This window comes from Notamacropus eugenii, chromosome 5 (genome assembly GCF_028372415.1).
Source record: "Notamacropus eugenii isolate mMacEug1 chromosome 5, mMacEug1.pri_v2, whole genome shotgun sequence".
NCBI classification, from domain to species: domain Eukaryota; kingdom Metazoa; phylum Chordata; class Mammalia; order Diprotodontia; family Macropodidae; genus Notamacropus; species Notamacropus eugenii.
Window position 1 is genome coordinate 133,342,371 of NC_092876.1, and position 24,564 is coordinate 133,366,934.

Genomic DNA, 24,564 nt, shown 5'->3' on the forward strand with positions numbered 1-24,564 from the left:
GACAACCAGAGCCATCCAACACTAGAACAGGCTGCCTCATCACTAGGAGTATTCTGGTGGAGTCTGGGGGACTCACCCACCCCCACCTCCAATCAGGCTTTATAGAAGAGATTCCTGCCCTATCTGGGAATCTGGGTTTTGATTACTCCAATTACTCTTCAAACTTGGCATGTGGAGACATCTCACACTGTGGATACCATTCCTAGTCACAGTGGTCTAGGAATCAGAGGCTCAGGGGCCCAGACTGGCCATAGCAGGGGAGAGTGTGGGGGTGTCAAAGTCATCAGGATGGACAACATGTTAATTTTTCAAAGACTCCTCATATTGACCATACTAGTACTTTCTTAATCTCATTGCAGTCCTTCTGGGTCTTAATTGACTTGCTCCAAGTGAAAACATTCGCCTCCTGGTGGCCAGTCTTCTGTGGATAAGTTTCTTTGTGCTTAGCCTCAAATGACAAATACAGTCTGCCACAGGGCCCATTCTTGAAGCTTTTGGCAGGGTCTTCCAGGGCTTGTATTCTGCTGCCATGACCTCTGAGAGCAGGGGATCCTAATCTTTTTGTGTGCCATGGATACCTTTGGCAGTCTGGTGAAGTTGGACCCCTTCTCTGAATAATGCATTTAAATGAATAAAATACACAGGATGATAAAGGAAGCCATTATATTGGAATATAGTTATTAAAATATTAAGAAACAAGCTCATGGACCCTATAAGGCATATCTTAGAAAGGAACCTTTAAAAAAAATCCAGAATAATCCCTTGTTATTACAAAGGAGAAAAATGAAGCTCCGAGAGATCAGAATGATTTGCCCAAGGTCACATTAGCAAAGACCAACTTTCTGGAAATTCAAACCACGAGAGGTTAAGGTACTCATCCAGAGTCACACAGATAGTAAGCCTTTGAGGCAGAATTTGAATTTAGGTTTTCTCGACTCCAAGGCCATTCATTATGCCACTTGGCTGCCTGGTGTATGTAGTTGACCAAATATATGTGTGTTCGTACTTCGTTGCCCAAGAAGACCATGCCATCAGAGAAATAATGACATGACTTACACTTGCCTTTGTTTTGAGTGAGGGAGGGCCGTGCAGTTCACCAGCCTCACTTCTCCTCCAGAGCCACCTGAATCCAGTGACCAGATATTTATCGGTTAAGTGACTTGCCCAAGGTCACACAGCTAGTGAGTGTCAAGTGTCTGAGGTGAGATTTGAACTCAGGTCTTCCTGACTCCTGCACTGGTGCTCTATCCACTGCACCACCTAGCTGCCCTCCAAATATGGTAGGGATTTAGGATATAGGGCAAAGACTGGAGTTGATGGGATTGAAACTTTGCACCATTCCTGGTCCTAGGGCCCTTTCAACTTTGTTAGCTGGCTCCCAAATCTATAGCCCAGATGTCTTCATTTTCTGCTACCATGGGGAAAATCAAGCACATGAAGCTTAGCTCAGTGTCTGACATATAGTAGGCACTTAATAAATGTTTACTGACTGACTGGAGCTCTTTCTTTGCTCTCTGCTGTGTACTTGTGCATAGTCTTGACCCTGCTGACCTTTCAAACAGAGATAGAACAAATGTGCCACTTTTCCTTCTTCTTGTATTTTTCTCCTTTTCCTTCTCAGTATAATTATAGTTTCATCTTTGACAGCTGAGTACCAGTAGAACAATCCTTGAACAAATCACTATTTCTGCTATTATTATTTTATAGATAATGTTGTTCAGACAACAGCAGGGGTTGATAAAATAACTCCCTTTTGTATGTGGCTGATCCTCTGTAGGATTGCTGAAAATATACAGAGGTTGAATAATTTGTCCTAAGGTCACCCAGGTTTTAAATGGCAGAGCTGGGATTTATGCGCATGTTCTCTGGCTACAAATCCAGTGCTCTTTCCTGTGTACCATGCAGTCTCCAATAGTACTTTTTCTCATAAATAGAATTATTTTTCTTCGCTGTTCCTTCCAAGACAGTCTATCTCCAGACACCATGCATTTTCACTGGCTGTGCCCTTTATTTGGAATGCTCTCCCTCCTCCTCCTCTCCAGTTCTGGCTTTCCAAGTCTTAGTTAAAATTCCATTTTCTATAAGAAACCTTAGCTATTTCCCCTCTCTGTTGATTATCTTCAGTTTATCATGTATCTATCTTGCTTTAATACAGCTGTTTACATATTGTCTCCCCCATTAGACTGTAAACTCCTTGAGGACAAGAACTGTTTTTGCCTTTGATTGTATCCCCAGGAATCAGCACTACATATATATGACACTTGATTAGTGCTTGTTGATTTGATGATTCGTGACTGTAGTGCCCTCTTCCCCTTCAATGGTTTAATTCTTCTTATTCGTCCTTTAAAGCACAATTCAAACTCATATAGGAGGCTTTCACTGACCCTTACAATTGGTTAAGAACTTTCTCCCTGGGATTTCATATAGCATTTTTTCAGCACTTAGGCTCACTTTTCACATAATATTATCCGTTATAATTCTCTGTGTATCTTATGCCCACCTTATCCAAGTTTGCATCTCTTCTGCACCCAAATGGTTGCTTGCTAAATTTTTGTTGAATGAATAACAACTGACCTTTAAATCATACCTCACAAATGTCAAATGCTCTCTCTCTCTCTCTCTCCACACACACACACACACACACACACACACACACACACACACACACATACATACACACACACACTGTCTCATTTGATATACACAGTAGCCCATTGAGGTAGGTATAATAGGTAGTTTATCACCATTTTACAAATGGAAAAGACATGCCAAAAATAACACAGCTGGGAAGAACCATATATGGGATTTGAAACTTTGACCTCTGACTTCAAATACAGTGCTTTTTCTATCCCACACTTTCCTCTAGTGTTGCTGAGCTATGGGACTTCATATACATCATATGTCTGATTCATAGTGTTTAGTGATGTCATCTTCTTCGTTCTGTAGCAGTTCCGTTTTATGCCACATTCCCTGTAACCTAGAATTCATTCCTGCATTTTCCTCTTAGTTTTTAACCTGCCATCCTAATTCCTGTTTCCTATTAGGATACAACCCAATGGCCCAGGTCCAGTATTCCTCAAGCCATTTAAAAGCATTTTCTGCTGGGCAGGAATGTGGGCCATAGAAATGTCCATACCTCCATGGTTAAGTATAAATGTTTGATTTAGGTGCTCACTAATGAGGATCAGAAGACTGTTTGACAACAGTGTCCAAAACAACATTTCCTATAGAACTGGCAAAGACTGAAGATGCAGAAGTTCTGAGGTGTTGTGAAAGTGAAAAAAGAAACACTGGAGTTTAAAGACCTGGGTTCAAGTACACACTCTGATAGCTGTGTCACATTGGGCAAGTCATTTTGCTTCTTCAGGCTTTATAAAAAGGAGGAGGTTAGGAAAGATGATGAAGTTCCTTCCAACTCTGAATTCTATTATGATCTCACAATCCCTATGATTCCTTCCAGTTCAAAATTCCATAATGTAATCCTGTTTTGCTGTGAGAATGTGGGCAAATTACTTAATTTCTAAGAAATGATATCCTAACCTATACAATGGTGTCAATTTTTCCTGCTCTGCTTTCCTCACAAGATGTTGTAAAGATCAGTTGTGATACGATAAAAGAAAAATCCATAGAAATGTCATAAGAATGCCATTGAATCAGATCAGGATGGACTTTTTCAGGACCATGGAGAGTTCAGAGCATAGCGGAGATTGGGCGTGGGGGGTGGGGGACCTAGACAAAGCAAAAACAACTCTTTCCCCTGAAGACATTTAAAGCTGCCCCTGAGATTATCCTCCTATTCATATCCTTCAGTTGTCCTTCCCTTTCAGATATTAAAACCTCTGATTTAAAGGGCCAATTCTAGGCAAAGGTTCTACTCTGTTGTTTAGTCAATTAGTTGTGTCTGATTCTTCATGACCCTATTTGGGGTTTTCTTGGCAAAGATGCTAGAGTGGTTTGTCATTTCCTTCTCCAGCTTATTTTACAGATGAGGAAAAAGAGGATTAGATGACTCACCAAGTCACACAACTACTAAGTGTTGGAGGCTGAATTTAAACTCAGGTCCTCCTGACTCCAGGCACTCTGTCCATATGACCACGTAGCTGCCCCTGAAAAAAGTTTTATAGAAAGCCTTGTTTCTGCTTACCTTCACTCAAATCTGGGCCCATGGCAAGTGAGTTATCAAAATCATAGAATATCAGCACTAGAAGAGAGCTTAAACTGGTTGAGCCCTTTCATTTTACAGTAAGGAAACTGAAACCTAAAGAGATGAAGTGACTTGCCTAAATTCACATATTTAATGTCAGAGCCAACATTGCTTTGGATTGTGCTGGATAACTTCATGCACATGTAATAGTGACTACCTTACTGCCCAAGAGCCCAGTATGTTACATTTTACCCTTCCCTCAGGGTTCTCTGCTACTCTTAACAGAGTTGGGGGGAACCTCTCTTTACTACCTTTCCCTCAAGACCCTACTTTTAGGTTCTCTTAATTTTTTGGGATTCTAACACTCCATTTCCATTTAACTACTGCAGAGTCAGATTAGATTTTATGAAGTTATATTTATTCAAAGGTATGACAAGAACAAATCTACAAGCATCTCTCCCAACACCTGCAGGGCATCATCTCTCTACCCTAACTCAGTTGATGGGGAAAGGATGGGGTTTAGGTTCATACTTTCACTTAGTTCTTATATATTATAGTCCCTCCAAATTCCAAGTCCAAAACCCCACTGGGCTTCCATACTGGTGCTATGACTTCTCAGGTCTTCCCTGCTTGAATAACAGCAATATAAGGCCTGGAATCTTGGCTCTAAGATCACCAGTGTTCAAGCTCCCAGGTCATGGACCCCACAGCCTAAGTATGGAACTGAAAAACATAAATGAAATAGGCCAGAAACCCTAGCCCAATTCCAGTGGCCACAGAGACAAAGACAGGTGTTGAGGGGAGGTAAACCTACCTCCCCCACACCCAACTCAGTGCATAGTACCCCATGCAGTGGGTAAAGAGGAAATTCACCCTAGGCTGCAGCTGGAAAGAGAAAGGAGCTGATCCAGTCTGGTGGTTTTAAAGATGTAGCCAAGATTGTGCAATCAAGGGAAAGAGGCATGTCTTGCTCACGTTAGGGAAACACAGAATGTCTTGTCCTGACTTTTCCCGCATTGGTGCCTCCATTTTAGGTGATCTGGGCGTGATCAAAACTTGATTACATAATCACAGTCAGAGGTAATTAAGTCCAACTCTTTCCTGATCACAATGGAAGTGAAGGTCACTTATCCCTCCAAACATTTCCCACTAACAGGTGACTAACATTTTTCTAGCTCTATTTCAGTTCAAGCACTGGGGCAGGCACTCAATATATGCTTGTTGATCCTGGATGATTTACTGGTGGAGTTTTATTTTAATGCCAGCCTGAAGAGGCAGGTCATTTTCTTTCATATATCAGGCTTTCTCTGTGGTGTTAATGGATAGACCCTATATCATAGCACTTCAGAAGTGAGTACCCAAAGGACTCCATCAGTCTCTACTATCAGCTCTGCAATCCCAATCTCCAAGGCCAAGAATATAAATAATTTATCCTTTCCTCTTTAAGAAAAAATAGTCCTCTCAACCCCTTAAATGTCCCGGAGCAGAAGGAAATTGTAATGTAACTATCTGGCTGATTTTTCCCCTGTTGGCATAAGGACAGAAACATCTCTCTGACTTCCTGCCCAATAATCCACTAGTAAGGGAAGAGAGGCCAGGAATTCAGACAGGATCCCCGGTGTCTGAGGATGGCCCATAGGGAGAGGCATAAACAATAATTTGGTAAGATCATTTATTAAGGGACATTGGTAAGTAGGTTGGTCTTGGGGTCAGGAAGACCTGAGTTTGTATCCTGCCTCAAATACTTACTATCTGGGTGACCCTGAACAAGTCACACAAATTCTGTCAGCTACAGATTCCTCTTCTACAAATTTGAAGAATAATGATAATACCTAACTGTCAGAGTTGTTATGAGGTTCAAATAAGATAATATGTAGAAAGCATTTTGCAAACCTCTAATTTCTCTATAGATGTTAGTGCTGATGATGATGCCTTTTGGGGGGAATGTGTTCAGCTTCAGGACTTTCTCTTCCATCTGTTCTATATGTATTGTTTATGCATCTTGAGGACAAGGACTGTTTTTGCCTTTCTTTGTATCCCCAGGATTTAGCACAGCATAATTTGTACTTGATAGATGCTTGCTGGTTGATTGATTGAAGTGATGGGAACCCTTTGCCCACATTTCCTTGCCTTTCCCTTTGCCAGTGATTAGGTACAAATGTGAGTATAACACTAAAAATGTTTTCCATGTTATCTGGAGGCTTCCTAATTGGCTGAGGTGAGTCTTGGATTATAGGATATAAATTCAATCCAGAGTAAATTAATATGGGATTATTTGGAGAATGTCCTTTTTGAAGTATTCCAGGCTGAGGGTGGGTCATGAACCAAGCCAGACCTAGGGAATGAGAGTGCAGTAGAACTGCTTAGGAAGTTTAGGGAGACCTCCCAGTCTGGAATAAGGTAGTCTTTTCTGTGTATATCTAATCATTTTACTCAGGGATCTTTTTAATATAAATTTTATTGACATCTTTTATACAACCTATATTTCTCACTTCCTCTTCTTCCAGAGAGCCATCCATTATAATAAAGATTTTTTTAAAGAGGAATAAAGAAAAAAAATGTTCCATAAAACTAACCAACATCTCAACAAAATATCATATTAAACGTAACATTCCACATCTCTGCTTCCCAACTTTGGCAAAGAAGTTGGAGGAGATATCTTCTCATATCTCTTCTTTGGTGCTGAACTTGGTCAGTATAACTTAACAGAAGTTAGTTTCTATTATTTTATTTTGGGTTCTTTTTATTTCCAATATTAGAATTATCATGTATATATTGTTTTCATGGGCAGACTTCACTTCACTTTGCATCCATTCATATGAATCTTTCATGTGATTCTTTTATAATGTTTAAAGTCTCTGTTCTCTTATAAAGTCTTGGAAAATGCATGCTTGTGACCTGGAGGGTAGTAACTCCAGGAAGAAGTTGTTAGAATGGGGTACTGAGATACACTGATAGCAGCAGAAAGTAGGTGGGTTGTAGAAATTGGGGGGAGACCAGATGTCTGAGCCCATACAAACAAGCAGGCTCATATCACAGGAGAGCTTAGGGAATGTGATGCCAGAGACTGGGGTTCAGTTTGAAGGAAATTTAGAAATTAGTTATAAGTGAAAAATATAGGGCCAAAGGGAAGGTCCCCTTGAGTTGCTCCAAGGTCCTGGGAAGCTAACTGAGACCAGCAAGGCCCAAGGCCCAGAACCAGGATCCAAAGCCTCTGAAATCTTCCTCTAAAAAAAGTAATATTGCAAATAAAAGTTATGAACCTAGTCATGTTTTTCTTCAGTGTTCTCCCTACCTCCAATGGCACTTTTTTTTCTTTTTCTGGCATTTTAATTTCTGCAATATTTCTCACAACATTCCCTTCCTCTCCAGTTCTATTTCAACTATGCATATTTAGATCTTATTAAAGGGGCCATCCCCCTGACTACTTTTTTAAAGAGGCCTATTCACTGAATGGGCATTACCTCACTTTAAGAGAGCACCTGAAAAGGCCTTAGCCTAGAAGACCAATGTCTCCCATTGCATGCTGGGCCATCTCCGGTCATTCTGATGAATATCTGGTTACTGTATCCAGATGGTTCAGGAGGAGAAAGTGAGACTGGTGACCTTGCACAGCCCTCCCTCCCTCAAAACAAAGTCAAGTGCAAGTCATGTCATCATTTCTCTAATGTCATGGTCCTCTTTGAAAATGAAGGACCAACACACAATTTTTAAATAATATTTTATTTCCTCCTAGTTACATATAAAGACAATTTCAAGCATTCATTGAAAAATGTTTTGAGTTCCAGATTTTCTCTCCCTCACTCACCTGGCCCCTCCCTGAGACAGTACAGTAAGCAATTTGATATAGATTATACATGTTCAATCATGCAAAACATATCATATTAGTCATGTTGTAAAAGAAGACACAGACCAAAAAGGAAAAAAGAACACAAAAAGTACAGAAAGGAAAAAACAGTCTGCTTCAATCTGCATTCAGACTTCATCAGTTCTTTCTCTGGAGGTGGATAGAATTTTTCATCATGTGTCCTTTGGAATTGTCTTAGATCATAGTATTGCTGAGAAGAGCTAAGTCATTTACAGTTGAACATTGTACAATAATGCTGTTACTGTGTAAAAAGTTCTCCTGGTTGTTCTCACTTCATTTTGTATTAGTTTATGTACGTCTTTCTGAAGTATGCCTGCTTATCATTTCTTATAGCACAATAGTATTCTATCACATTCATATACCACAACTCATTCAGCCATTCCCCAACTGATGGGCATCCCCTCAATTTCCAATTCTTTACCATCACAAAAAGAACTGCTATAAATCTTTTTGCACAAATATGCCCTTTCTCCAGTGGTGCTTTCTGTAACCTTTTCATCAATCCTTCATCACTTCTTACTCTTAGGAAAGGAGATAATCCTTATACTCCTTTCTAGATGTATCATTCCAAGTGAAAATGTTCTGATATGAGCCACTTATACCTTAATGTGAAATCCCTTTTTTCCTCTTAGGAGTACTTACATATTGAAGTACTTAGGGTACTTTTCTTTACAGTGGAAAGAAAAGCCTCACCCTCTGGAAAAAAGGATTTCATGCTGAGCAAGTGAGGGAATAGTTTGTGGGAGAGGGGAGGGCTTTCCCAGGACTCCTGATGTGACAAGTCTATGTCCTCACCAGAGAAACTAATTACCTTCCAGACCTTATATGAAAAGAGGGAATGAAAGGGGTAGGGTTCTTCAGGGTACCTGGAGGCTGGTTAGAGACATCTGTCTCCCTCATTTTCAGGGACACTGGATAGGAATAGGAGTTCACAGTAGATAGAGGCGTGGGTTTCCAGCTAGGAAAACCTGGATTCAAATTCTGCACTAAGATGGAGTCCTAGACTCGGCATCAGGAATGACTGAATTGGAATCTTGTCCTGGTCACATACTAGCTAGGTGAACATGGGCAAGTCATTCAGCCCTTACAAGCCTCAGATTGCTCACCTGTAAAATGGCAAGCCCTCTTTAGCCTTCTCCCAAAAGGTGGACATCAGCTTCTTTTATTCACACTCAGACTTATAAGGCAGAATTCATAAACTAAGCTTTATTTCCTAAAGAAAGTGAATCTTAGCCTATCGAGAGTTAAGAAGCACCTCCTTTCATTTTTGATGCATCTCCATCTCCTTTCTCCAGGGTCCTATTGACCTTGCAACTTAAAATACCTTGGGTGGGATTGCCAGGAAGGGGAAAGAACTTGGGGTTTCCTAGACAAGTGAGAGTCCCCACATTTCTGTCCCTGAGCTCTCTTCCCTTGGGTCCTTTATAGTCCCTTTGACTTACAGTTTCCCTGAGTAGAACCTCAGAAAAGGGGAGACAGTGAAGTTCACACCCCTGCCGCCTGCCCTTCCTTCTGGTGTACTGTATTTTCCAGATGAAATTTAGGGTCATCAAACATTGGTCCAAGCTTCCTGAAGGGTGGCTGCATATTGTGATCCTCTACTCCCAGACAGCATCATGATCCTCCTTTGTCATGCTGATTCTTTACCTCCCATCCCTTACTTTTTGGGCTTCACTTATTGATCATAAATTTAAACTCAGAAGGGACTTCATAGTCCAGCCAATCTATCTCCTGATTTTACAGATGAGAAGACTGAGGCTCAGAGATTTTAAGTGATTAACATGTGATCACCCAGTAAGTGTTAGAGGCAGGATATGAACCCAGGTCTTTCTTCTGCCTCTCCTCACAGATGCATTTTGATAAGCCCAATCTTTGGCAGTTGCTCATTTCCCCCACGAGATGGTGCCAGCATTCTAGCAAATTTGAGAAGTATGTTGGAAGGATCATTAATGATACAGCTTTTCTAGGTCTACTGGGCAAGGATGGTTTAAGGTTATTTACTCCTGTCTTTTACACAGAGATCTACTCACTGACCTATAAACAACAACAACAACAACAAAAAGCTGAAGAAGTGTGATTACCAAAACTGATGCAATTTCCTTTAAGATGAGTTTTCTGTTTTAGTTACATTACTAACATTTTCTCCATCTCCAGATTGACCCTTGACAGGTCAACCTCTTTGTGAAGACTTTTAATTATTGAGATCAGTTATTGACACTGGAATCAGAAGGTATGTAGCATGTTCAGATTGTTGCAAGTCAAAGGATTCTAGTTAGTTATTTGTGGCTGACTTTTAGAAGTGCTAGTCTGAGGTCAGCTCTTCTGGCTATTGCCAGAGTTAGGAGATTAGGGGATTAAAATTTGTATTAACATAAATCCTGTTTTAGTCCCCTTTCTTTCAGCAAAGTATAGCTTTGAGCAGATGACACTTCCACTAATTACCTAAACTAATCTGTCCTGAGTTGCTCATTTAAATGGAAGCGGCCTTTATATTACTCCAGGGGGCTAAAACAGTGCATCTTTCCATTATTAACGGCACTAGACATAGTTCTTTGCATTTAATTAACTTTTAGGGATTCTTATTTTTCTCTTCCCATCCCATTTTCCAGCCTCTGTTTGATGATTTCAATATAAGCAGAAGCTTGGGAGACTGGGAGATGCTTGGCAAATTTTGTGAAAGGGAGATTAAAATGTCAAGAAACGGGTGAAACTGGAGCACACAGGTTTTCCTGCTTTGTCTCAGACTATGTGGTATAACCAAGAAGTCTTTTGATTAGTTAGTAAGTGCTGTTCTAACAATTTTTTTTTCAAACTGCAAAATAGATAAACACTCAGGACTTCAGCACTGGACAGCAACCATACTGGCAATTCCAGCTCAGGATGACCCCTTCCCCTTCACTGTAGGTGCTGCTATCCTTCAGGAAATCCTACTTTTTTTTAGAGAGGATGCTATGTCATCGTGATATTTTCCATCTTCTTGGTCTTGATAACATGCCAGATAAGTAACCTCCAGACTTCCCAGCTCAGGATTTGTCTAGTCTGTGAGATTCTCAGTAGGGACCAAGCTCTGTGTCTGCTGAATGATTTGGGGAAGGAATCTCTGCCCAGAGAAGACTCCATGCAGGGTCAGGTGACCCAGTCTGAAGCCCAAGTAGATATATAGCTAACTAAACCAAGTGATAATTTGAATGACCGACATTGACTAGACTAGGGTAATATGACAGGAAGTAAGAAGTCTCCTTGAATACTTCAGTTAACGGTAATAACTTCTGAGTTTACCTTTAACTAGATGAAAAAGAAGATCCTTAAAAGCAATGACCAGAGAAGATTGTATGGCTTTAAGAAAATGATTCTCTAAGAGTATGCTGAGAGTTAAGTGACTATTGTTCCCTTTGATGGAACAAATTGCTAACTGAACTTTTTCCTTCCTTTATGTTTTGAAAACATGTTTTATTATGTTATAATGTTTTCCTTGTTTAAAAATAGGTCTACACCCCAAAGACATCTCAAAAAGGGGAAAGGCCTTTTTTTATAAAAAGTATTTATGGCAACTCCTTTTATGGTGGCTAAGAATTGGAAATCAAAGGGATGTCCATCAATTTGGGAATGACTAAACCAGCTGCGGCATATGATTATAATGCAATATTGTTGTGCTATAAGAAATGACAAGCAGGATGATTTCTGAAAGATCTGGAAACACTTACATGAACTAATGCATAGTTAAGTAAATAGAAACAGTTAAATAAACAGAAACAGAAGCAGTTAAATAAACATTGTACACACTACCAGCAATATTGTTCAATGAAGAACTGTGAATTCTTAGCTAATTTCAGCAATAAAATGATCCAAGACAATCCTGAAGGACTGATGGTGAAACATACTATCCACCTCCAGAGAAAGAACTGATATTAATTGAATACAGACAGATGTATTTTTTCTTTTATTCAAGTCTTGTTGTACAAAATGACTAATATGGAAATGGAATTTGAAAATCAAAACTTTAAGTAAAAATGTTTAAAAACTGGAAAAAAAATAAAGTAGGGGTAATAAAAAACTTTGAATTCCAAATTCTCTCCATTCCTCCCACCCCCACCCCCTTGACAGGTGAAACAGGTTTGGAGGACACAGGCATGCCTCTCCAAGTAGGACCTCCAGAGGCATGACACTGGCCTCCATCCTTCCTGGGAGGGTGCAACCTTTTCTTTAGTTGGTCAATTTGTAACCTGTTGTTTTGGACACACTGCCCCAACTCCCAAACACTCTTCTTTCCTTTCCACTTCTTGCTCTGAAAAATGTAATCAAATCAACACTGACCAGTGGACCAATCTATTGTTCTCCTCAACATCTTTGTGACTCCCTAGAACAAATCTCCTTTCTCTGGTCCCTCCCCCTAATTTGTGTTGTCTCTCTTATTAGAATGTAAGGTACTTGAGGGCAGGGGCTATCTCACTTTTTGCAGTTGTATGTCCAGAACTTGACATAGTGTTTGGCCTATGGTGTTTAATAAGTGTTGTGTGGAAGTCCATAAAATACATCTCTCTTCTAATATCCTCCTTGTGTTCTGAAGATGCCATGCTCTTCCTGCTTCCAAGCCTTTGCTCATACAGTTTCATGTGTTTGGAATATTCTTCTCCTTTCTCTTCCTGTTGAGTCTCTAGCAGTCCTTTAAACTCTGGTTCAAATAATACCACCTTTAGGGAGCCTTCCTTGATTCCTGTGTCACTAATAATTTCCCCATCAATTTTCACATATCATTTTATTTTGCCACTTTCTCATGTCCTTTCTTCTATATTATTCTGTATGAGACCTATGCCTTTTGATGTCTTATCCCTTCTGAAAATGAGCAGCTTGATGGCAAGACTTGTTTTGTCTAAAATTTTTATCTCATCCACTGAAGTAGAGGGATCTACATGCAGAGGATGATAATAAATATTTGTGGAATTGAACTAAATTATGGTCCCAAATATCTAAACTTCATTATCTACATCTATACATTGAGGGTCGGTGATTTTGTCAGTGAGGGAACAATTGGAATGAATAGGGCATGGAGAGGTTCAGTGATTAGCTCATGCTCATACAGTGAATAACAATCAGAGGCATCATCTGGACCCAGTTCTTCCTGCCTCCAAGTCCAGCACTCTATCCACTAGGCCATACTATTTTTCACTTTGCTGGACACTTTTAAAAGTACATATTAGTCAGTGCATCTCCCCAATTAGACTGCGAGTCCCTCAAGGATAAGACCAGACCGTCTTCCCTTTTCTCCTCCACAATCTCACCTAGCATAGGGCTCATCATACAGAAGGCACCACCATGTTCCCCTTTCGGTTCCTTATTGTCTCCCTCCATTAAAGTGTAACTTTTTGGAAGAGAAGGGCTGTCTTTTTACGCATTTGTATCACTGGTACTTAGCACATTGCCCGGCACATAGAAGGTAGTTAATCAATGTTTACTGACTGATAGCCAATGAGAAGACACAGAGTTGGGCATGGAATTGGTCTTGGGCATGGAACAGCAAACAGGTCAGAGTCACTGGACCATAGGGTTCATGGAGGACAGTAAACACTATAAAGTTTGGAAAGGTAGGAAGTAACCAAGTTATGAAGGCTTTAAAAGTCAAATACGATTTAGGTTTCTCAGTCAGGCAGGAGTAAAGACTTTAAACTAAATCAAGGAAAATTCTTTTATGGCATTTCTAAAAGAGAGAGCAAAAGAGATCTAGCAGGCTTTGTGGTAGATGGATTAATTGAAATGACTGAGGTAACAAAGATTCAAGCTTCTGACAATATTGATTTATTAAACAATGCATGGGGGACCTCTCAAGTGCCAGCACCATGTCTATGATGTCCTATAATGGAGGGACCATCATGGCCATGAAGGAGATCTGTGTGTCCACTGCAGTGGATAGACGCTTCAGCATCCAGGCCCAGGTGATAACTACCGACTTCCAGAAGATCTTCCCTATGGGTGACTGCTTACGTATTGGCCTGGCTGGACTCATCACCAATGTGCAGACCATGCCTCAAATTCCAGCTGAATTTATATGAACTGAAGGAAGTATAACAAATCAAGCCTTATAACCTCATGAGAATGATAGCCAACATCCTCTATGAGAAACAGTTTGGCCCCTACTACACTGAATCAGTCAGTCATTGCTGGTTTGCATCCTATGACTTTTGAGCCCTTTATTTGTTCCTTGAACCTCATTGGCTATCCTATGGTGACTGATGACTTTGTGGTCACTGGTACCTGCTTGGAGCAGATGTATGGGATGTGTGAATCTCTCTGGGAACCTGATATAGAACCCAAGCACCTCTTTGAAACCATCTCCCAAGCCAGGCTGAATGCTGTGGATTGGGATGCTGTGTGAGGAATGGGGGTGATTGTCCAAATCGTTGAGAAAGATAAGATCAGCACCTGGACATGGAAGGCATGGATGGACTAACCTTCCCCCCGCCCATTTTCCTCTCCCAGAACCCATTCATCTTTACTTTTTTTATTGTTGTTTGTAAAATAGATTTTTATTGTTATCTTTCCATTCATCTTTTCTTAAAAAAATAAAGTAATAAATAAAAAAAAATAAATAAGTAAAGTAAAGTAATATTTCTTAAAAAAAAAAAAAACAATGCATGCTAATTGAGTACAAATTGGGACCAGGCTTCTTTAGCTTTGGTCTTGGACCATGAATATAGAAAGAAAATGATTTTTATGCAGTATAAGATAATAATCAACAGGATATAAACCAAGGTACAGGGCTAGGTAAGCTGATTTCTAATTGGAGGAAAGGTTAGAGAATTTCTGAGTTGAGTGGAAGATGACTGAGTTTTGAGAGTTGGGAGTAGGAAACTGAGCAGGTACAATTTCCTGAAATCAGAAAAAGAGGTATTTTACTCCTTCCAAGTGTTTATATTCAATCAAAGGAACATGGAAACAGTAACTCATTGTCCAGTACAGGACCAATTTTCAGATAAAACATATGAAACGCTCAAGAAGTGTAATTGTGAGAAAACTTGCATCAGTCTTTGGATCACATGAGTGTCTGGTCAGTGTAACCTAGGTACTTAGTTAAAGGTCTCTAAGCAACAGGTAGAGGTGGTCCAGCTTCTCAGCCATGCAGGGCTAGGTTCAAACAATGCAATTGTATTTACTTACAATTCCCGTAATTGAATAAAATTTTCTTAAGAGACGGAAATTGGAATAAACCCATAATTGAATAGAAAAGGAACTGAGCTAGATTCGGAATTGAATCACAAGATGAAGTCAGTTTGGTTCACTCAATTCCCACAAGTCCTCCATCTTCAATAATGGTTAACAGCTAATACCTTGCACACTTCCCCTTATAGGAAGCTCACTGCCTTGCAACGAGCTATTTGATTATTGGACAGCTCTGATTGTTAGCAAACTCTTCTTTACATTGAGCCCCAGTCTCTGTTTCCCTGTGTTTTCTCTCTGCTGTTTCTAGTTCTTCCCTCTAGGACCACAACAAAGCAGCTGGTTTCTGCTTCCTCATAATAGTCCTTCAGATATTTGAAGACAGTTATCTTGCCACTGAATTTACTCTTCTTCAGGCCAAGCATCCTCAGTTCATTCTGCCTCTCTCAAGTTTAACACAAATCCATTAATCACCACCAATTCTGTACTCTCATCCAGCCCACGCTTTAGTCATCTTGGTCATAGACTGCTTTAAGCAAATTTAGCACAGTCCTTCGCACATAGTAAGTCCATAATAAATGTGAGTGACAGAAAGCTGGGTTTGCAATCTGTTCTTGATAATTGTTTATTTAAGCAAGTTGCTTAAATTTCTTGAAGACTTAGTTCTTTTATTTCAAAACTGGGCATACTGATATCTCTACTCGGGCAGCTGGGAGGAAAGTGAGAACTTTGTAAGCCTAAAAGTCTTATGGAATTGGTAGTGATGGTTGTTCTTTCTCGGCCTGGGTCTGCCATTTCACTGGTGAGGAGAACCCCTGGCGAGGAAACTCTCTACAAACTTGTCAGCACCCACTTAACACTCACAGTTTTAGAGTCACTAAGGGGGCACTGAGAGTTTCAGGGTCAGACGTGTCATCTGTGTCAGGAGCAGGAACTGACCCCAATTCTTCCTGAGCCTATGGCCAACCCTCCATCAAGGGGGTCAATGCTGCCTCTTGGGTTATTGGTTTTATTATAGGAAGGCCCGATTAGCTGGGGAAGAGACTAAAGGTTTAGGGTAAGATTGGGGTTTCCCCCTCGCCTTTTGCAGGCACAAAGACAAGGAAATCCTTTCTATACATGGTAGGTTCTAGGACCTCCCCTGAAAAAAGCCTCCAAAGCCCTATTACTACAGAAAAGAGATTAAGGGGAGCCCTGGTCCTAGGAATATCTGTGGCCAAGAATTGGGGGTAGGGTGTGGACCTGAAGACAAAGGAAGTACAGATATCCTGACCTAGGATGGTGGCCAGTCCCCTCATCTAAAGGCACTACTGTTCCCCAACAAAAAATACAAAAGCCTTCATTCCCTTCCTCCTTGGAAATTTAGGATTTTATAAACCATCAGAGCAGGAAGGAGAGCTCACCTAGTTCAACCTTTTGACTTTACAGCGAAGACTGAGTCCATAAGGGAAAAATGACATAAAATGGAGCAAAGCCAGGCCCCAGGCCCAGGTCATCTGATTTCAAATTCAGTTCTCTTTCCACTGGTCCACAGCTGCCTCTGTCTAGACCAGGAGTGGGGAAACTGTGGCCTCAAGATCCACATGTGGCTTTCTAGGTACTTGAGGAAGGCCTTCTTTTGTGACCCCTTTTCTTCTCTGTGGGGAGGTGGGGAGATTATAAGTTGTGTTCAAAGAAGACAAGTACCTCTGGTGTAAGAACTGTCTAGCCGAGGGGTGAGGAACCTGTGACCTTAAGTTCACATGTGACCTTCTAGGTCCTTAAGTGTAGGTTTTTGACTGAATCCTAAATATGAATATAAGTGAATCCTAAAAGGGTTTGTTCTGTAAACTTTGGATTCAGTCAAAAGACTACACTTAATGACCTAGAATGCCACATATGTCCTTAAGGCTGTAGGTTCTTCACCTAGTTAGCCCTTTTCAGGGTTACTCATCCATCTTTGGAGTCCACCTGATTCACCCAAGAATCTGTATAGGAAAGAAGCTGTATAGAAAAAGAACTTATATGTTCTAAAATGTTTATAGCAGCTCTCCTTATGGTGGCAAAGTACTGGAAATAGAGGAGATGCCCATCAATTGGGAAATGGCTAAACAAGTTGTGGTATATGATTGTGATGGAATACTGCTGTGCTATAAGAAGTGATGAGCCCAATGATCTTGGAAAACCATGGAAAGATTTACATGAAATAATGAAGAATGAAATGAGCAGAACCAAGGGAATACTGTGTACAGTAATAGCAATGTTATTTTAAGAACAGCTTAGAACAAATAAGTTATTTTGATTACTATAAATACCCAAGTTAACTATAAAGAACATACATGCACACACACACGTATCTATTTGTTTCTACTGGCAGCCATTTCTAGGGCAGGGTGGGGGGAAGATAGAAAAAAAGGAGAAAAAATAAATTTACATGATAATTTTGTATATTTGAAAGGAATAGTAAGTTGTACATAGTACAATCTTTTTTATTGTACTATGGAAATGCTTGTTTTATTCCCCAAATTTGTTATGGAAATGCTTGTTTTCCATAAATTCCATAAATTTATTCCATAAATTTCCATAATAAATAAAAAGAGAAGCAGTAGCATGTACAGTGGTCACACCCTGGTAAACTGTTTCAGGAGAAAGGCTTAATCTGGTTGAGGAAATTAGCAGCTTTTAAACCTGTTGGTGAGTTGGAGGAATGTTTACCCCAAACAGACTTCTCTCAGCAGAATGAGCATATGAGAACCATTTGTTACAATGGCCATGAAGGCAGCTTAAGCAGGTGCTGTGGGGTGTTTAGAGCTTAATTAGACATCAAAGACCCCAAGGTTATCCACTACATCCTGAGCCATCACCACATGTCTTGACTTTGTTTTACCACTGGATTTTGATGACTCAGGAAGAGAGAAGTCAAGAACTTTGCCCAGCTCTGCCTCATTTAAATCCAATTTTTGCATAAATCAAAGACATAACTATACCATTTTACCAGGGAAAGTGTTGTTTGTACATTTGTTCTCGTGACACTTTACAATTAAATATTACTATATAAAAACTAATCTGACTGTTAAGTGGTTACATGGAATAAACAGAGGCAAACAAGGTTAACTGACATTCCTAGGCTCACATAACTAGGAAGTGTCTGAGGCAGAAATTGAACTCAGATCTTTCTGACTCCAGGCCCAGTGCTCTATCCATTGAGCCACCCAGCTATTCTAAAAGGCCCTATACAAAAGGCCCTTCTTACTTTTGTGGCGATTGTTATTTATTACCCACTTACTGTTTACATGGCCCTGTGCTTAGTGCTGAGGGAGATAGGATGCTTCCACTGAACCAGGACCTTGCCGTCAAGGAGTTTTGTCTATAGTAAGGAGATGAGATGCACAAATAGGTATAATAATCACTAATATGTGCTAAGTGGATTAGCAAGGTATAGAATGGAATTCTATCCAATTAAATTCAGCAAACATTAACCACTTACTCTATAGGAACCTCTGTCCTAGGTAATACTTAAAAGTGAAGATTGTTACAGAGACAGGGACCAGGAAAGGCCTTCTATGGGCAGCAGCATCTGAGAGGGGCTGCAGAGGAAGGGGAGAAGTGAAATAGAAAGAGAAAGAAGGAAGGCATCCCACTAGCAGGAAACAGAATTGTCATCATCCTCATCATCACTAGCATTGCTAGAATGCTTAGATGTGGAAAAAAGGTTTTGTAAATAATCTATCAGCAACATTTATTAAGCACCTACTATGTGCCAGTCACTGGGCTAAACACTGGGAATACAAGAAGAGTTTGTGAAAGGCAGTCTCTGCTTACAATCTAATGGGGGAGACCCCATGCTGACACACATACACAGGGCACAGAACACACAGGATGAATAAGAAAGAAATAAAAGGGAAGGCCCTGGAATTAAGAGGAGTGGGCTAAGGCTTTCTGTACAAGGTGTGGTTTCTGTTGGACCTTGAAGGAGGCCAGGGAGGTCAGTCATCAGAGGGGAGAAGAGGGAACATTTCAGGCCTGGGGAACAGCCAGAAAGAATTCCCAGAGCTGAGAGAGGGAAGGTCTTGTTTGTGGGATGGCCAGGAGGCCGAGTCACTGGACTGAACAGCAGGTGTTGGGGAGTAAGAAGTCAGAAGATCAGGGCAGTAGGAGGGTCTGGGTTAGAGAAGGCTGTGAATTCTGTTCAGGGCATTTTGAATTTGCTCTCTGAGGGAATGGGGAGCCATGAGTGTTTACTGAGTAGCAGAGGGACAGGATCAGACATGGACTTTAGGAAAATCCCTTTAGTGACTGGATGAGGGTGGATTGGAGTGGGGAAAGGTGTGAGACAGGCAGACCTCAGCTGGCTATTGCAGTGATCAAGGCCTGAAGTGAGGAGGGACTGCATTAGAGGGGTGGTCATGTGAGAGGAAATCAGGGGCTTACAGGAGAGATGTCTCAGAGGTAAAACTGAGGAGTCTTATCAATGGATTGGATGTGGGGGATGAGAGAGAGGGAGGAATCCAGGGTGACTGCTAGGGTGTGAGGCTGAGGGGCTGGGAGGAGGGTGCTGCCCTCTACAGTCATAGTGAAGATAGGACATGGGGAACATGTGGGAGAATGATAACGAGTTCTGTTTAGGACATGTTGAGTTTAAGATGTCTACAGGACATCTAACCTGAGATGTCAGGGAGGCAGGTGGAGATCTGACACTGGAGGTCAGCAGACGGACTGGGGCAGGAAAGGCAGACTTGAGGATCATCATCAGAGAGACAGTAATTAAATCCATGGGTACTGATGAGATGACCAGTGTAGTCCTCTAGAGGCAGAGAAGAGCCCTGGGGACAGAACCCTGAGAGATACCTGCAGTCAGAGGGCAGAATGTAGCTGAGGATACAGTACAGGAGGCAGAGAAGGAGTCCTCAGCTAGGTAGGAGGACCCCAGGGCAGGGAGGGGGGTCCTGAGAGCCTAGAGGGATGAGGGAATCTAGTTGTGGAGCACGGTCAGCAAAGTCAGAGGATGCAGAGAGAACAAAGAGAAAGAGGATTGAGAAGAGGCTGTTGGACTTGGCAGCTAAGTGACTGTCAGTGACTTTGGAGAGAGCAGTGTCAGTGGGGTGAGGAGGTCAGAACCCAGACTCTAAGGGGTTAATAAGAAGGGTGAGGGCAGGAGGAGGAGGCACCTGGTATAGAAGGACTGTGGAGGAGTCTGGCTACAAAGGGCAGGAGAGATACAAAGAGCTATGTGCTAATTTGTCCCCATCTTACAGAGAGGGAAACTGAGGCAGACAGAGTCAGTGCTTTACCCAGGTCCCCAACTACTAAGTGTCTGAGATCAGGTTCACACCTGATCTGATGCCAGGGACAGAGCTCTACTCATTGCGCCCCCTAGTGGTCTCACGAGCTGAAAAGAGTTAGGGTAGGGAACATATGGCCTTCTAGGTTCTCAAGTGTGGCCTTTTGACTGAATTCAAATTTTACAGAACAAATCCTTTTATTTTCATTAATACATTTTTGTTCCTCTTTTATATTCTTATTTTATTTTTTAAAATGAGTATATTTAAAATACCAAGGAATAAAATAAGTTTCAATAAAATAGTCCTCCTAGTTTGACCAGCACAATTAGTAAGCCATAAGGGCTAAATTGAAGACTTATATGCTCATTATTTAGTTCTAATGTCCCCCACTTAACTGGCACTATCACCACATGAGGCTAGTTGGCAAGAATTTATGGGGGATGAGTATACTAGTCTGTTATCAGCTTTTGACAATGATGTCCTGTGTTTCTGGTTGAAGGGGATTTGTGAATAGCTGCATAGCTTGACAATGCTTTTTCAATTCTATCTGCTTAACAGCCCATCATGTTAAAAAAAAAAAACCCAAGAGAACACTGAAGGAAGAAAAAATTTTTTAATGACGATTGGGCATTACAATATTATCTTGTTTTTGCTATAGATAAGATGATTTGCTTGCTTTGTGATACTGTAATATTATCATTAAGGAAATTCAGTACTCATCTGCCTTATAACACTCATAGGGCCCACAAATATTTGAACTTAGAGGGAGAGATGTGGAATGATGTCTAGCAGAAGTTAAAAAATGAAAAGCAAAAGCAAAGATAACTCTTTCAAGCAGCAATAAAACCTGAAAATAAGGCCACTGAAGCAACTTATAAAGGTGCTTATATACTAGGGGGGCAAGGGAAGCCATTCCATGATGTAGAAATTGTGAAAGAATGCATTATTGAAGTTGCAGGATGCTTAGATCCCGATAACATTTCAAAGTACAAACAGCTGCCTCTTTCAAGGAGAATCATAAATGGTCAGCAGCATGAATTAGCCTTCAACTTAAAAGACCAACTGCATGCAATACTTCTAAAGGAAAAAATATATATTATTCAATTGCTTTGGACGAATCAACTGATACCACTGACTTGGCTCAAATTTTGTACTTCCTTCGGTTCATGACAAGATTTTGTTTCCTATAAAGAGTTACTCACTTTGGGTAGTTTTGCAAAAAACACAGGGAATAGAAATCTTCAGCAACTTTCAAGATAAATGCTGTGAAGTTGGACTGAATTTGATAAATTTAGTGAGTGTACATACAGACAGCGCACCTCCCATGACAGGGAAACATGAAAGGTTTATTGCACAGAATAAAAAAAATAAAAGTATTAACAGATCCACCTGCTCCTGTTTCTTTTCATTGTATCTGTATCAGCAAAATCTCTGTGCTAAAGTTACTGTTTTAGGTGATACTTTGAAACAAGTTGTAAATATTAATATTCATGCAAGTGTGACACTGTATTGTCAGTTTTGTAACACACCAAAGGTGAACGACGAAGTACTGGGTGTGGATTTTCTATATCATTCTAAAGTGCCTTGGCTATCGCAGGGACAGATATTAGTCAAGATTTTATCTCTGTGAGAACAGATAGTTAAATTTTATGAAGAACAGAACGAGCAAGGTGAATTGTTGAAAGAGAATTTCTATAGGAATACTGCATTTCTATGTGATATCATGTCGAATCAAAATGTCTTGAATATTTCTTGCAAGATAAACCCTAGTCTATATATGATGTATGGCAAAAAATCCAAGAATTTTTTTAAAAAGCTGTCTTTTTCACAACACTTCTTCAAAAAGAAATTTCAGGTAAACATTTTTCCCAGTTAGCAAAGGTCGTTGATGAGCAGGGTAATTTATAGCAATCATTGGAAGAATATGCAACTTTTATAGATCTGTTACTTGGAGAACACAATGAAAGGTTCACTGACTTTGAGACTCATATGTCACACTCAAGTTAGCATTTCAGTCTCACCTAGTTGATATCACCAAAGCACCTTAAGAACTACAGATGAAATTGATTGAGCTCTCAGCACGTTACATTTTAAAGTCATTGTTCCAAATTCTTAGAGGAGAGGTTAAGGGAGTTACAGGAAGTAATACAGAGCAAAACTATACTAGTGGGGGACCTCAGCCTCCCCCTCTCTGAACTTGATAAATCTAACCTCAAAATAAACAAGAAAGAAGTTAAGGAGGTGAACAAAACTCTGAATAAATTAGATATGATAGATCTCTGGAGAACACCGAATGGAGATAGAAAGGGATATACCTTTTTCTCAACAGTACATGGCACATATATCAAAACTGACCATGTACTAGGGCATAAAAACCTCACAATCCAGTGCAGAAAGGCAGAGATAGTGAATGCATCCTTCTCAGATCATAATGCAATAAAAATTATATGTAATAAAAGATCATGGAAAGATAGACCAAAAATTAATTGGAAACTAAACAATCTAATCCTAAAGAATGAGTGGGTTAAACAACAAATCATAGAAACAATCAACAACTTCATTCAAGAGAATGACAATAATGAGACAACCTACCAAATCTTATGGGATACTGCAAAAGCAGTTCTTAGGGGAAGTTTTATATCTTTGAATGCCTACATCAATAAAATAGAGAAAGAGGAGATCAATGAATTAGGCATGCAGCTGAAAAAGCTAGAAAAAGAACAAATTTGAAATCCCCAAGTCAATTTCAAATTAGAAATACTGAAAACCAAAGGAGCGATTAATAAAATTGAAATTAAGGAAACTATTGAACTAATAAATAAAATGCAGAGTTGGTTTTATGAAAAAACCAGAACAATTGATAAACTTTTGGTGAATTTGATTAGAAAAAGAAAGAAAAGCAAATTACCAATATCAAAAATGAAAATCGTGAACTAACCTCCAATGAGGAGGAAACTAAAACAATAATTAGAAATTACTTTGCCCAACTGTATGCCCATAAATTCGACAACCTAAATGAGGTGGATGATTATCTTAAAAAAATCACTCAGATTAACAGAAGAGGAAGTTGAATACTTAAATAACCCCATCTCAAAAAAAGAAATTGAATAAGCCATCAATGAACTCCCTAGGAAAAAATCTTCAGAGCCAGATGGATTTACAAGTGAATTCTATCAAACATTTAAAGAGCAGTTAATTCCAACACTATATAGACTTTTTGGGAAAATTGGGGAAGAGTATTACCAAATTCTTTTTATGATACAAATATGGTTCTGATACCTAAACCAGGAAGAGCCAAAACAGAGAAAGGAAATTATAAACCAATTTCTCTAATGAATATAGATGCAAAAATTTTAAATAAGATTTTAGCAAAAAGAATTCAGCAACTTATTATGAGAATAATACATTATTATCAGGTAGAATTTATACCAGGAATGCAGGGTTGGTTCAATATTAGGAAAACTATTAGCATTATTGATCATATCAACAACAAAACTAACAGAAACCACATGATTATCAGAAAAAGCTTTTGACAAAATACAACACCCATTCCTACTGAAAACACTGGAGAGCATAGGAATAAATGAAATTTTCCAGAAAATAATAAGCAGTATCTACCTAAAACTTTAAGGAAGCATTATATGCAATAGAGATAATCTAGATGTATTTCCAATAAGATCAGGGGTGAAACAAGGATGTCCATTATCACCACCGTTATTCAATATGGTACTAGAAATATTAGCTATAGCAATTAGACAAGATAAAGAAATTGAAGGAATTAGAATAGGCAAAGAAGAAACTAAGTTATCGCTCTTTGCAGATGATATGATGATACACTTAGAGAATCCCAGAGAATCAAGTGAAAAACTACTTGAAATAATAAACAACTTTGGCAAAGTTGCAAGTTACAAAATAAGCCCACATAAATCATCTGCATTTCTATTTATTACTAACAAAGCCCAACAGCAAGGGATAGAAAGAGAAATCCCATTTAAATCTACGGTAGAAACTATAAAATATCTGGGAGTCTACCTGCCAAAACAAGCCCAGAGACTATATGAACACAACTACAAAACACTTTTTGCACAAATAAAGTCAGATCTAAGTAAGTGGAAAAACATCAGTTGCTCGTGGGTAGG

At 39.8% G+C, this 24,564-nt stretch overlaps 1 pseudogene; it reads left to right on the forward strand.

The window, feature by feature from the left end:
- The first annotated feature begins 13,723 nt into the window (after positions 1-13,723).
- On the forward strand, positions 13,724-14,486 carry LOC140508899 (proteasome subunit beta type-3 pseudogene; annotated as a pseudogene).
- The last annotated feature ends 10,078 nt before the right edge of the window (positions 14,487-24,564 follow it).